Raw genomic sequence first — 16,047 nt, 5'->3', positions numbered from 1 at the left:
GGAGGTAAAGCGGGGGGGGGGGGCAGAGAGGAGAGGCACCGGTGCCAGCAACCCCCATGGTGGTCCACTCCCCGTCACTCTCCCTTACTATGCCATTGGGTCGAGGTTAGCCACTAATATTCAGCTGCATCATGTCAAGGATGATGCTGCTGATTATCGTTGTTTGCTGCTGGAATGCCCCCAACTTAGCCGAGTTTGATTTAGGTGCCAAGTCAGCGCTTTGATGCTTAATTCTGATATTCGGCCCTCAAATGGTCAGGTTTTCTGCATAAATGGGACCACAGAAAAGTCTAACCTATTTTTATGGGGGTAAACCACAGCCACTTAAGTGCTGAATATCGACTTAAGTTGTTATATGTTAGCCAGCTTGAAAATAACATTCAAAGCTGGAGCCCGCACAGGTCCCAACTTTGAGGGTTTAGTGGAATCAGAAGCCATATGCCAGCTCAATTTTTTTTTTTTTTTTCTTTCAAGGGCTGGTGGACGGTCCAAATCAACCTGCATGGCTTTGTAATGGTTAGAGCAGTGATCTGAGAATCCAAACAGCACAGTTCAAATTCCCACTGCCGCTCCTTAAGATCTTGGAAAAATCACAGAATCCTCCAGTGCCTCGGGTATAAGCTTAGATTGTGAGCCCCTGGATATAGAAAATAAAACATGATGCACCTGAGAACTACGGGTTGACTTGGAGGGCCATCCCCTTTGATTACAATCATAGAAGAAATTAGAATGCCACAAAGAGACACTACGAATAAGGTAAGTGGAGATTCAAAAATGTGTTCTTCTTTGTTTGTAAAGTCTTTATATTTTTTCAATTTGTGCTCAGTGAATATTATTGATGGTAATGCGGGTTTGTAACTAAAATAGGTTTATGTTTAATGAAATCTGTTATACTGCAAGTACTGACTTACAGATCTCAGCGGTGTACATTCCTAAATAAAAACACAAAAGAAAATATATCCCTCCCTTTCCTTGGGCCACCAGCAGTAGCAGAGCTTAAACCTAACTTAGCTTCTGCTGCCGTGGGGCAAATCTTCCAAGAAACCACTAAAATGTCCCGCAGCTGCAGCAGATGACACAAACAAATAATGCTTCTGCTACATAAGCACATAAGCAGTGCCTCCGCTGGGTCAGAGCAGAGGTCCATCATGCCCAGCAGTCCACACACGCGGAGGCCCTTCAGGTCCAGGACCTGTGTAGTAGTCCTCTATCCGTACTCTTCTATCCCCTTTTCTTCAGAAAGTTGCCCAATCCCTTCTTGAACCCCAGTACTGTACTAGAAACGCCTTCACCGGATCAGACTTTACATATCTGGAGGTAGCCTGGGATGACCTGGTGGTTAGCAAAAGACTGTCCTGCCAGCCTCCCATCCAGAAAAATGAGTCAGGCTGGCCAAATAGTGGCCAGTTAGCAACGCTACGAAATTCCTTTCTAAAATAGGCTCTCAGAACTATCCTTACACTTTCTTCAACATTTCTCCTGACATTTTACCATGCTATTAATCTTTTGCTACTGCACACTCCTTCAGGCAGTTGGGTTTCAGCTGTGGATGCCTACTAATAAGCATGTTTAAATAAATCAACATTCACTGTACAGCACTTTAGAACTTGCTCTCACTTTTACAGAGAATGTTTCTTCGTATTCCCAGCACAGCGAAAAGAACCTGCAGCAACAATGACATTCCTTGACTTGTTCTCAGCCCGGTCACAAAAGGCAGCTGGGCAAGCTGATGTTCACAGGCCCAGAATAATTTCTACTCATTGTGATAAAGCTAAACTCTTCCTGGAAGAATCTAGCCAAGTTCGTGTGAATGTATACGAGTACTGTGGCCCCTTTACTCAGCAGAAGGGAAGGTGTTGAACCATTGTTCATGTAATTGACTCTCATATCCCCTCTCCTGCCTTTCCTCCAAAGATCTTTAAGTCTATCCCAAAACGCCTTATGACGAAAACTACCGACCATTTTAGCAGCTTTCCTCTGGAGTCAGTCCAGAGGAAGGCTACAATCACATCATTAAAAAAATGTTTGGGATGTATGGATTAGCATCACTAAACATATTCTAAAGATATGTCATAACGAGTGTATGTAATATAAAGTGTGGCAAACAATACATGACACATCATATGTAGAGAAGATATTTTCTGCTACAATGACAACCTTTTGCCGTGCCGGCCCGCTCATGCCTAGACCCTTGGTGTTTCTTCTCTCTGGTCCGGTTCCTGATGAAGGGGCTTTTGCCCTGAAACCTTGCTAGGCTGGACCAAGGCGGACTCAGGAAGGGAATTTAACTCCAGCTTATGAACATGGGTGATATCATGACCTCCAGTATTTGACTAATTACTACGGAGCATGATTCAGTTAAGTACCTTGACTGACCATTAACACTACTTTTTGGTATTTGCCTTGGGTATGCGGGTTTGGCTCTATTGGGGTATTACACGCCATGTGGATTTTGATGTTGGCAGTTTGTGGATGTGAACAGTTGTCACTTTTTTTATTATTTGGAAAAAATATGCACACGTGAGCGCTCCGATGATGGTGTGCGGCTGGTCCATTTAATGTTGCCGGCTCTGCTTCATTGTGAGCATTAGAACTGCTCACTGAGTAGTTCTGCAGAGCTTACAACCGTCACTATTTAAATAATTGTTAAAAGATTATTTCTATATGTAATTTTCAAGAGCCAGCATCTTTACTTCACATATAATATCCGTGGCATGCCCTGTCATTTGTTATTGTGTCAAACAACGACAACCAGGCCAAGCTGGATCTATGGTTGTAATCACTACACACCTTTAAAAAAACCCATGTGCATACTTTAAGTTAGCGTGCTCAGGAATACTAGATAATTAAAAGATAAACTGTAAGCCCAAATCTTCCAAAAAAGAACTTCAAAAAGGATTTTATCATGTTATAGAAATTCAATCCAAACAATATTGCAAATGTCCAACATGTATGGTAATATATATGTCCAAATGAATGTGTCAACCATTATAAAGTGCAATTAAATCTACTGAAATGGTCCAGAATATCAAGAGACTACTTAGTTGATAAAGGGATTCGTTACAACAGTTCACTGTGTAAACAAGCACATTCATAGCTTCAAATAGTTATTGGTCCTGTCGGTTCTTGGCAAAGTTCATGTTTCACATACAGATACTTCCTCAGAGGGACTACTTTCAGGGCTGAAGCAATCAATGTGATGAATCTAAATCTTAATTTGAACAAAGTGTTCATAGAACGTGGAAGACAAATTACAGTGCTATGAGTTCAGCATCCTGGTTTACTGCCAGTACATGAACGGTTTAACCAATTCTCAGCCATCCTCCTCATGATCTACGGCAGGGCTTCTCAACCTAGCCCTCAGGACACACCGAGCCAGTCAGGCTTTCAGAATACCCACAATGAATATACATGACATTACACTAGGGATTTCTATTCCGCCATTACCTTGTGGTTCAAGGCGGATTACAAAAGAGTTAAAGAGGGTGTTTTACAAAAAGATTTCTGGTCCTTTTTGGGGGAAAATAAATGAGTAGAGCAGGTTAATTTGGGGGTTCGGGGGGTTAGAGGGATGAAAGAAGGAAGCTTGAGTGATTAGGACTTTTTCAGTGAAAAGTATAGTCTTTATTTCTTTTCTGAAAGTTTTATAATCTGGGGTCGTTATCAGAAGGTTTGCGATTTGGTTGTCTAGTTTTGCTGCTTGAGTGGCTAGGAGGCCATCATATAGTTTTTTCCATTTAACTTCTTTGATTGGCAGGTATGAGTTTTCCTATGTCTGGTTGAGGCAGTTTGGATGAGGCGGTTGTTCAAGTAGGTTGGGCTATCTACTTTTAAAGTTTTAAATAGTAGACAGTAGAATTTGAATAGTATTCTTGCTGGAATTGGAAGCCAGTGAGAGTTGAGGTATGCCTCTGTGATGTGGTCGTGTTTCCTCAATGAGTAGATGAGTCTTAGAGCTGTGGTTTGAATTGTTTGTAGTTGTTCTGTTATTGTAGCAGGGCAGGGGAGATAGAGGATGTTGCAATAGTCTAGTAGTCCTAGTATTAGTGATTGTACTATGAGCTGAAATTGTGTTTTCTCGAAGAATTTTCTGACTTGTCTTAAGTTCCTCATAACTGCGAATGATTTCTGTATTGTTTTATTGATTTGCGGTTGCATGGTGCAGCATCTGTCTATTGTTATTCCTAGTAGTTTTAGGGTGGGTTGTATGGGGTACATATACATGAGATAAACTTGCATACCATGGAGATAGGGCATGCAAATGTCTCTCATGCATATTCATTGTGGGAATCCTGAAAACCTGACAAGTTAGGTGTGTCCTAAGCACTGGGTTGAGAATAACTTTACAGTAATGGAATCTTAATTCTTCACTGTTTCTTCATTTTTCATATAAACCTTTCACTGTTATTCCTCTTTGCAAACTTGTTTGGCACAAAGGATCAGAAGAACTATTGTGTCTATAGCAGGCCTAACTGAGGAGAGATGTAGGATGTGTGTATGTTTGTTCAAGGTTGGCAGAATGAAGCCTTGAAACAATAAGGCTATAAACTTAGTCTCTGCAGAGTGTTACAATAAATAGGTTTGTTTATTCTTTTTTCTGGTCTTTGAAGTGAAACCTTTTTTTCTTTCTATCTTTCCCTAACTCTAACAATCCTATACTCCAGGGATCTCAAAGTCCCTCCTTGAGGGCCGCAATCCAGTCGGGTTTTCAGGATTTCCCCAATGAATATGCATTGAAAGCAGTGCATGCACATAGAACTCATGCATATTAATTGGGGAAATCCTGAAAATCCAATTGGATTCCGGCCCTCAAGGAGGGACTTTGAGACCCCTGCTATACTCCATAACTGCTATAATATATAAACAATTAACTAAGGGCTAAAACAGCAACTTTGCTAAGGGCCCCTTCTTCTGGCTCCTCCTCCTGTTCACATCCCTAGACATGGTACATTGGCTTTTCATGCATCCAAGAAGCTGAAAGCTATGCAGTCGGCAGTCATACTGCCAAGTAGGATCTCTCATGGCGGATAGGTTAGAGGTGGAAGATCATGTTTGGTGTAACAATGGTGACAACACTGAATTTACACTGAGTAGAAGGCCTGGGAATCTACTTCTGCATCCCTGCCAAGAAAACCTGATGATGATGAGACAACAAAGAGAACTGATGTATAGTGCTGGAAGATGGTCCCTTAGTTCAGAAGATGTTAGGTCACCCAGAGTATGCCCTGTGTTTGTGAAGCTGACGGAGTAAAAGTTGTCCTGCTGCTGATGTTGGTGGACAGAAAAGGAGGATTGGACGCTATAAAGATATTCTCAATGTAAGGACATGGAACGTCCGCAGTATGAATCAAGGAAACTTGGAAAGAGGGAGTGCGCTAGATATGGTTGTCAGCCCAGCCTTACATTGCTAGCTGTCAGCATTTTCTGTTGGCCTAACCAATGTCAGCAAAGGCCTATGGGAGTTTATATCAGTTATATCTGATCTTGGAGCATGTCAGTGCAGATGGACCATCAGCCTCAGAATGCCTAAATTACATCTAAATTATCAATGCTTAAAAGTAACAAAAGACCCTGGCACAGCCCTGAGGTTCTGAAGATGTGCTAATGCCTGGTGCTTAAGATGGATAGTAGCCACAGCTGCATGTTCTAGCACAGATAGTTATGGTTAATCAGTACTTATTGTCAGAGAGATACTGGAAATTAACAGTAACTCCAGTCTATAAAGGACAGTTTCTCTCTCTTTTCCAGTCTCTCTTGCCCCACACACCTTATTTACCAATGTTTCAAACAGTTTGCAAAAGATAGGGGTTCTTAACAACAATATAAGAGGTTAAAATCCTTATTCTCTCTCTGGAGCCTGGACCACCCTTCTCTCTCTCGCTCTCTCGACCTGTTTATCCTCTCTCTCTCTGGACCCTTGTTTCTCTCTCTCTTTGTCCTCACAGCACCTATTCAGGTGTCTTTTTCTCTCTCATTCACAAGAACACAGAAGCAGCTACATAATAGAATATTTTTCTATACATTAGTATCTTTATAAACATTGCTTTTCTGTAATATTAAGCTTGTTTCTGCACAATATATTTTTATGCAATCACTCTTGGTTGTCATTGATTTCACTTCCTACTCAACCTTCTATGAAGGTACTGAACCCGGGACCTGGCAGATTGCAAGGCCGCCACCATATATCCTTGGGGGCTTGTCTACTGCAACATCACCCCATCCAAAACCTTACAATGGTGTGTTTAGATTTTAGCAAAGCCTTTGACAGTGTTCCACACCAACTTTTAATAAATAAACTGAGTACCGTCGGATTGAGTCCCAAAGTGACAGGCTGGGTCAAGAACTGGTGGAGTGGAAGGCGACAGAGGGTAGTGATCAATGGAGATCGCTCTGAGGAAAGGGTTGTTACCAGTGGTGCATCTCTAGGTTATGTTCTTGGGCCTGTTTTTTTCAACATTTTTATAAACAATATTGCTGAAGGGCTGTCGGGTAAGATTTGCTTCTTTGAGGATGATATAAAAATCTGCAATAGAGTAGACACGCTGGATGGTGTGAATAACATGAAAAGAAAGTACACTTCCCCCTCCCCATTCGCGGTTTCTGCACTCGCGATTTCATATAATCGTGATTTTTTTCTGGGGAGGGGGAAAATTTTAAAAAAACATATTTTTTACCTCCCTGCCACCTTCCCGGCCTTATCTGGTGGTCTAGCGGGCTTTCGGGGCAGAAGCGATCTTCCTACGCTCCTGCCCCATGCAGATCGCCATGAGGAAATGGCTGTAGGGAGTTCCCGTCGTAGTCTCAAGAGACTACGGGAACCACATGGCGAGCCGCATGGGGCAGGAGCGTAGGATGGCTGTAGGGAGTTCCCATCGTAGTCTCAAGAGACTACGGGAACCACATGGCGATCCACATGGGGCAGGAGCGTAGGAAGATCGCTCCTGCCCCGAAAGCCCTCTAGACCACCAGGTAAGGCTGGGAAGGCGGCAGGGAGGTGGGGGTGGGTCAGAGCTGGATAATCGCGGGTTTTCACCATTCGCGGTCCGGCTCTGCCCGTATCCCCCGCGAATAACGAGGGAGAAGTGTATACATAAATGGATAAAATGATAAAACATATTCTAAAAATAAAACTGATAACCAAATCACTCAAATAATGTCCTAAAATAGAAACAAATTAAAGCCAAAAGAAACCATGTGTGATAAAATGAAGATGCCATACTTAAAATGTGAATAGTGTGCAGAGAGCAGTAAAATGATTGAATGATGAAAACACAAAATCCAAGAGGCAGTGAACTTTAAAATGTCCATGAGGTGGCAGAAGTGAAATGGGAAGGAATTGGGAATAAAACAATGTAGGAACCAGACAGAGAGTGTCCCTATAACAGATTTCACAAAACATGCATTTGACTGCAGTACCTTTAGCTGAAAAAACGCCGAGAGCAAAAGTCACTAAAAAACTGAAAGAAACAGTTTTATTTTTAGAATATGTTTTATCCTTCAATTATTTTATCCGTTTATATATACTTTCTTTCCACATTTTAGTATGTAACATATGGCATTGTTATTTGATCAGATTTGGTTCTGTGTTTTGACTTTTATTCACCTTTTGGCTAATTTGGTTCTGCCTCATGACATCAGTCGATTGATTTGGTTATAGGTCTTATATGTTTTATTTTAATATTTATGCCTCTTTGATTCAGATTGCTGTCTTTTATTAATGTATATGCTTCATGATTTTAAATGTGTTCCTATGTATCACATATCTCTCAATAGTGTCCCCCTGAGGAAGACATTTCTATACGCCAAAACAGGGATCCTTGTTGGGACCATCATTTTTAATAAAGACTTTATCATTGGTTGAAAAGACATCTCCTTTGCCTTTTTTGATTGACTGCCTATTAGAGAATGACACAGGGAAAAAAAACCTGTCCCTGTCACTGCCCCGTCACCAGACCACCGACCCCTTCACCGCCCTGTCCCTGCAGTCCCCTTTACCACCCAGTCCCCATCTCCGCAGCATCCACCCTTCCCTCTCGCCACCTCACTGCCCTTCGGCACCTATCGCACGGTCCGTACATCTCCCTCCCCCTTACCTTGTCAGAACATTTTAAGGTTTCAGAGTACTTGTTGAAAACCGCTGGAGCCTACATGCATCGTGTGCGTGTGTGGGCGGAAGCTTCTCTTCTGACGCAACCGGAAGTACCGGTGAAAGTGTTTCTGATTGTTCAGATTTTGTTTCTGAATAATTCAGCCAGTTGATTTGCTTTAGGGGGAGGAGCAGTATTGGTGGCTAGATAGGGTTTGGTGTCTGTGAGTTCCTTTAGTAGTTTGAAAAGTTTTTTGGTGTCTGGATTTCTGTGCCTATTTGACTGGTGTAGTATGATTTTCTTTTTTCTTTTAGCTTTTGTTTGTATTGTTTGTTCAGTATTCTCCAGGTTGCTTTTGTGTGTTTTGGGTTGTCTTTTCTCTATTCTCTTTCAAGATGTCTGCATTGTCGTTTGAGTTCTAGTAGTTCATTGTCAAACCATTTATCTGAGTGTCTGCAGATTCTGGTTTTTATTTGTGGTTGTGTCATGTCTTCAAGGATGGCTGTGCTTAGAGTGCGCCAGTGGTTTAGGAAATCCTTGGGGTTGCCATCTTGGATCATGGTGTCTACTTTGTTTCACAATTGAATAATAAGCTCAATTAAGCTTTTTAATCAGCACTAATTGAAACTTAGGCACCTATCAAGAAAGAGCGATTCTGTAACAAGGCGCCTCTAAAAATTTAGGTGGCCTTCAAACAAATAGGCACTATGAATGTTGGGCATGGGCGTTGCTTCGTGTTATGTGCCTTGTTACAAAATCGCTGCTCTTAAGCGTGCTTAAGCGCTCCGCCTAACTTTTAGTTGTGCCTAGAGCTGTCCTATTTATTGGGTGCCTCCAAAATAGGTGCCGCTCAGCGTGATTCACTAAACAGCACCCAATTTTCTTATACAATTTGCCCTTAAACCTCTACTGCAGCTTAGTAAGGCACCCTTTTATGAAACCACGTTAGGCTCTGTTTTAATCACCAGCCACGGCAGCATTGGCTCTGCCGCACACAGGAATTCTATGAGCGTGAGAGCTTTTACTGCCACGGTCGGTAATAAAAAAAAACTAACATGGCTTCATAAAAGCAGGGGGGGGATAAGAGGGCCTTAATTTAGATTATTAATATTTTTTTGTTTTATCATAAAACTTTTCATTGGTAACCAAAGATGACTTAGAATCCAAGTTGGTACCTAAGACAATGGCGGGTAAAGTGACGAAGATCAGCAACAGCAAAAGATTACGATCGCTCCTCTGTTCCATTTATGCAAATAATTCACTTTTGTGTACAGGACAATGCTAAATTTGTAAATTTTGCAAATATTTTAATAATGAAGGAAAGCTTAATAGATGCATCGTTGGGATGCTATGGGTCAGGATGGCGGTGCGCTGGCAGAGCTATACTGGCATTTGACTACCAAGGTGCTGCGTGGCAGAATGGGAGATGTACTGCCCAAACTGTTAGGAGAGGAGGAACTGGAAAGGCGAAAATGCTGCTAAGTTCAAAGAACAAAAAAAAAAAAAATCCATTTTGAACACTTCTTTCTTTATGGCCTGCTCAAGTGGCTCTGAGGATCTGTCACCGGCCTGAAGACTGGAAGGGTTTGTCCACCACAGTAGCGGCAGCTGCCTTCCCTCCTTAAAGTGGGAGAAGTGTGAGTTTAGATCTCAGAGTACCATTAGACACGGGAGCCAACTTTCCAAAATTATTGGGGGTGCTAAAGCCAATGAAAACCACTCGTGCCTCTCCTTGGACAGTCAAGGAGTTTGTTCAAATTTAGGGGTGGTCAAGCACCCACAGAACCGGCTCCTATGGCATTAAACACTACAGTATGACCATGTTGCCCCTTGCCAGCCTCTCTTAACATCCTTTTATTTGTTTTTGCTGCAAAACCACCATGCTGGTAATTTCTGTAGACAGTTATTTATTCTCAGAAATCTGTTTCAGACAAGGCCAGTGAAAAGGTATATTTTCACTTTCTTCTCTTCCCCCTCCCATCTTGTTGTTAATCGGCAGGCTGCCTACATTTGATTTATTACTGAGGTAATGTGGAATGGAGCTTCCTTGGATGCAATTTACGATGTGAAGTCGTGCATGCAGAAACACACCACCGAGGCAATCTCTTACACGCTGTGATATACAGCACAGACCCAGGGAAACAGGAAGGGGGTAGGCAGAGAAGGGGAGATCCTGTTGCTCGTGTGGGACCTCGGCAATCTTTCTTTCTTCCTTTGCTGATCAACATACGCTTTCACATTCTACACAGTATGTTAGAGCCTAATCAACAAATATGAAGGGCATACTCCAGCTCGATTCAGAAAAGGAATGAAGACTCAGAAGCTGGTAGTCGCACACTGCAGTCTGCCCACACTCTAGCATATAGATCTAGGGAAATCCTCGTGTACACTTCTCCCTCCCTATTCGCGGGGGTTAGGGGCAAAGCCGGCCCGTGAATAGGGAAAATTCTCAAATAACTTTTGGGCCAGCTCTGACCCACCCCCGGACTTTAATCTGGTGGTCTAGTGGTGGCGCAGGGCAGGAGCGATCTCCATATACTCCTGCCCCAAGCAGAGCCATGCTGTGAGCTCCCGTGGGCTCACGAGACGACAACAGGAACTCCTTGTTGTAATCTCGTTGAGACCATAGGAACTCACCGCACGGCTATGCACGGGGCAGGAGTGTAGGAAGATCGCTCCTGCCCCGTGCCACCGCTAGACCACCAGGTAAGATCCGTGCTCCTGGGACGGCTGCTCGCCTCCTCTGCCTCTGATCGCCCCCCTCCGCCTCCGATTGCCTCCTCACCTCGCCTCCCTCCTTGCTCCGATCCAAGTCCCGGGAGCTGGTTTTTTATTAATGTGGGCTGCCAACGAGTGATTCGCGGGGGAGGGGGGCTGGGGAAAAAAATTGCGAATAAACAAAACCGTGAATGTCGAAACCACGACTAGGGAGGGGGAAATGTACAGATCACACTGCTCCTCTCTCCCTCTAAAACAGGGATTCTCAACACAGTCCTCAGGACACACCCAGCCAGTCAGGATGTCCGTAATGAATATGCATGAGGTAAATTTGCATGCACCACCTTCACTGTATGCAAATCTAACTCATGCAGTGGCACAGTAAAAGGGGGCAGTGCACCCAGGACGCTGGCACCCTTCCTCCTCTCCACCCCATGCTCCTTCCCACTCCCTCCTGCTGCGCACAGCCTTCATGTCCCCCCCCCACTGTACCTCTATCTGTTCTCCGTCAACAGCAGCAACTCCAATCTGCTGCTTGCACCAGCATTGCCTCTCCCTCTGATGTCACTTCCAGGTCCCACGCTTAGGAAATGGCATCATAAGAACATAAGAAGTTGCCTCCACTGGGTCAGACCAGAGGTCTATCCCACCCAGCGGTCCTCTCCCGCGGCGGCACATCAGGTCCATGACCTGTGAAGTGGTTCCTGACCATTCTTATAACCTACCTCTGCTTCTATCTGTACCTCTCAATCCCTTTATCCTTTAGGAACCTATCCAAACCTTCCTTGAACCCCTGTACTGTGCTCTGGCCTATAACAATCTCTGAAAGAGCGTTCCATGCGTCTACCACCCTCAGAGGAAGAGCCGATGCGGGGAGCGAGTTGGTGATGCTTCTCGTGCCAGGGAAGTCAAAAGAGGTCCGGTGTAGGGAAGAGGTACGCACACGGCAGGGAGGCGGAGGAGGGTCTCCTTTTACCCTCACTCCACTATTGAACTCATGCTGGGTGTGTCCTGAGGACCGTGTTGAAAACAGTAGCGTAACTGGAGTTCAATTTCTGTCTGGGCCTGGAAGCACAGTCCTTGCATTTCCTCTCGGCCCGCTCTACCCTCCCACCTGCCGAAGTAGTAAAAAAAAAAAAAAAAACAACTACTTTTGGCTGGCAGGGATCTCAAAGCCCCCCTAGTGCTGAGCATTTGTGTATTTGTCTGTGTATGAGTTTAAGACACAACATCAAATTCTGTATAAGGAGCAGATTGTAGTGAGCTACAGTTTTTATTGCAGCAGTGTGTGAAATAACAGAGCTGGGAAACTCCACTTCAGTATGCTGGAATATCTTTAGTTTCTCTTTAAAGCTTACACAGAAACGGGAAACGGCATTAAATACCTTGCATGGCATCACTCGGGCTGCACTAAACCCTTCTCCAATCAACATGTCCATGGCATAGTTTACAAATGGGGATGATGTTAGATTTTGTAATTAACGTCCTCAGACTGGGGAAGATCTGACTTGATTATTCTTCATTGCTTTCAGGATAAACCAGATGGGCCTTATAGTATTTATCTGCTGACATTGCTTTCTCTTGCACATCAAGCTCTCCTATTCTTCCTCTCCCCTCCACCAATTATGAATTTCATTCATTAGAACTTTTTAGCTCAATGACTTTGCCATCCACTCTCCGCCCCCCCCCCCCCGCCACCCTCTCACCCAGCTTGTGTCTCCATTAAAACTGTAAAAGGATGGTCTGTTTTTATATTGTACTACTCACGTAGCGATAACAGCACAAAACTTGGACTGGTAGAAGGGTTGCAGTCGTCTTGTCTTAGTTTTAAACCAATCTTTAAATGTAAGATGAATTCCCACGAAAATTTCCCAACCCTCGAAACTCAGAATAACGCAATCTCTTTGTGTACATGAAATGTTCAGTACCCAGAACTCCTGCAAACGAGCTGAAGGCCCTATACGGGAGTGAGCAAGATAGAAGTTCTATTTATATTTGTAACGAGAAGGCATTTGATTTAAAGATGAGTTAGTATCTAACAAAGTGTGTGTGAGGGAGACAATGTAATGAATTGGGTGTCTTTTTTATTTCATTTTATTACATTTCATTTATGTTTTACTTTTGTCCACAGACAGCACATGTTTCCCCTCCACAAGAAGCCGTTTAGGTGAATGGAGACATTTTGAACGGAGCACAGGGTGCGGTTTTTGGAAGAAGTTCTCCTGCTGAGCTGCTTTGAACGTTGAGGTGGCTGCAGTTATTCAGATAAGTGCCTGGCTTCAACTTAACAGTGATATTTAGATATAATTTCATTTATAGGGGATGTGGGAGTCTGATGATGGTCCCCATGAAATCTTTCTAGTGGCTCATTTGCAGGAGTTCTGGGTACTGTTTGTGTTATTTTGATTTTTGAATGCTGAAATTTTAGTGGGAATACATCTTACATTTAAAGATTTGTTTTGAGTATTTTGTGTAGGATCTTGTCAGAATTTAAACTCCTAAATTATAGTGGTTCGTTTTAAACAAACCACAACTACCACACAGAAAATATGCCCATGTACACACATGGAGCTAAGTGGAAGAAAAAACCCCTTCATTTCTATCCCAAGTAAATTACAGAAGGTAGGGGAGATTATATTTGATTCATGGCAGCATTAGGAATCTACTCAACCAAGCTCCCTTGTCAGAAATTAAATCACACCCCAAAAGTCAAACATGATTTGTGAAATTAACATTTAGCAGGGAAATGCTTCCCAGTGCAGTGATGATTAGTCTCTGCCAGCCAAATACAGCAGCTATAATTTACAAGTCGTGGCAGAAAGACCGTCCCACAATCCACAGGAACACCAGGCACAGAGAGGCATGAGCAGAAAAGTGGACAAGTCATGAGGGGTGGCCTAGAGAGAACCCAGAGCAGACTCCATTCCTGATATTCTAATGTTTGGGTCTAAAGGGTTCATCTCCAAAACACTGAACAGCCTTTGAATAAGGATACATTTCCCAAAGACAGTCTTTGGAAATTAAGATCTCCTAACAGAAAAACAGTGTGTTCAAAACAAGAGAGAGGCACGATTCTCGATATCCTTGGATACAGCTCAGCTTGTCACCTTGAATTGCTTCCCCAACCCTAAATGAAAGGATGAGCAGTGACCTTGTCAGTTTCCTGTCCTCTCCTCTCATTTTTCTAAACTGTGGCAAACTCGAGACTGCACCTTCAAAAAGATATAAGCAGGATGCTAATAGATGCTGGCATTGTCATCTTGAAGCAGGGACACTAGATCATTTGTTATTTTATTGTCCTTTGATACTCAATTTCTGGAAATCAATATGGGGAAAGATTAATATGATACTCGGTGGCTCTATGCCATTGACATACGAGGTGGTTTTATTTGGAACATTATTGAGACCTAAGAATCCAATCGACAAACATAAAAGCAGACTTCTTTTGATTTTGGCAGGGGTTGCTATGCAAATGATAACCAGGAACTGGCAAGATTATGACAGGTTAGACCTTTCCTTTTGCTGGGAAACATTGTGCGTGTATTACAGGTATGAGAGAATGAATGCGGAACAGGTGGGAAACAATAAAAAGTTTAAAGAAGTCTGGGCTCCGTTAGAAACATTTGTTAAGTTGTAGAGTGATTAATTGATAAGATTCTTAATTCTCGGAATTTCTTAATTTCCCACCCACATCCAGATAGGGAGGGAGGGTAAGGGAGGGGGGAGGGCAGGGGTGCCCACACTTTTTTGGCTTGCGAGCTACTTGTAAAATGACCAAGTCAAAATGATCTACCAAGAATAAAATTTTAAAAAACACAAAGCACACTGTATGCAGAGAAAATGTTAATTATCATTTGTATTTGTTGTTTTTTTTCAAAGGTCAAGGCAGATGACTTTAAAATACGCCATGTCACCTCAGTAACAACTATACAAAAATAGACAAATATACCCCATCCCTTTTTACTAAATCACAATAGCGGTTTTTAGCGCAGGGAGCTGCACTGAATGCCCCTTACAGCTCCCGACGCTCATAGGCTCCCTGCGCTAAAAAAACACTATCACGGTTTAGTAAAAGAGGACCATAGTGCAAAATAAAGACAGCAGATATAAATTCTCAAAACGGACACATTTTGATCACTAAATTGAAAATAAAATCATTTTTCCTACCTTTTTGTCTGGTGATTTCATGAATCTCTGGTTGCACTTCCTCCTTCTGTAAATCCAATATTTCTTTCTTTCTGCCCCCTCCCCTTTTCTTTCTGTTTCTCTTTCTTTATCTCTCCCCCTGCCCCTCTCTTTATTTCTGCCTTTCTTTCTCTCTCCCCTTGCCTGCCTGGCTTTCTTTCTATCTCTCTCTGCCCCCCCAAGCCATTGCGCCGATTTTACCACTTGTCCGATTCTTTCCCTAACACCCCCCCCAAGCCACCATGCCGATTTCTCCCTGCTTCCCCGAGCCAGGCCTGGCGTGTAGAAGCACTAGGCCCACAAGCCTTCACCTCCAACGTCAATTCTAACGTCGGAGAGGAAGTTCCAAGCCAGCCATGCAGCGATTGGCTTGCCCAGAACTTCCTCTCTGACCTCAGAACTGACAACGGAGGTGAAGTTTTGTGGGTCTGGCGCTTGTGCGGTATTTCGTTTTTAATATTTGTACAAATATAAGTGCTGTTAATTGTTTATATCTCTATGCCTATTTGTATGCATTTTTTGGTAAATTTGGAAAATTAATAAAGATTTTAAAAAAGACGTGTAACAGATAGTGGGTATATCAATTGTGTATTTAATATTGATAGATTTTGTATGATTGTGCAATTTGGAGCTAAGATAGCAGTATTATTGAGATGTATGATGCCTTAATACATAGAAACATGACGGCAGATAAAATGCCTGTATTGATATTATGATTTGATAATTTTTCAAGTACCTTTCCTATTTCTAATCTTAATGTATATTTTCTGTAAACCGCTTAGAACCTAACGGATGTAGCGGTATATAAGAAATAAATTACATTACATTACATTACATAATGTTTGTTTTTGATATTGCATTATTTTTCCCTGGGTGGATGGGAAATTTAAGTTTGTCCATTGTTTGTATCATATGTGTAAACAGCATAGTTTTACACGGTATATAAATGGTTAAATAAATAATTATATGATCATAGTGTATAGTAATATTAAAAGTTTATTTGCAGATTGATATGAGGTATTTGCCTTTAGGGGTAATATACTTGTCATTCTTGAGC

The 16,047-nt window shown here is 42.6% G+C and overlaps 1 protein-coding gene across 6 annotated transcripts in view; it reads right to left on the bottom strand.

Moving 5' to 3' along the window:
* The window catches only part of BRSK2 (BR serine/threonine kinase 2), a 310,234-nt gene that overhangs the window by 132,039 nt on the left and 162,148 nt on the right, over nt 1-16,047 (bottom strand). The gene's annotated exons all lie outside the window — the stretch shown is intronic.

Source organism: Geotrypetes seraphini, chromosome 19 (assembly GCF_902459505.1).
Source record: "Geotrypetes seraphini chromosome 19, aGeoSer1.1, whole genome shotgun sequence".
Classification (NCBI taxonomy): domain Eukaryota; kingdom Metazoa; phylum Chordata; class Amphibia; order Gymnophiona; family Dermophiidae; genus Geotrypetes; species Geotrypetes seraphini.
Note: the sequence above shows the minus strand (reverse complement) of the source record. Positions and strands in the feature narration are given on the sequence as shown.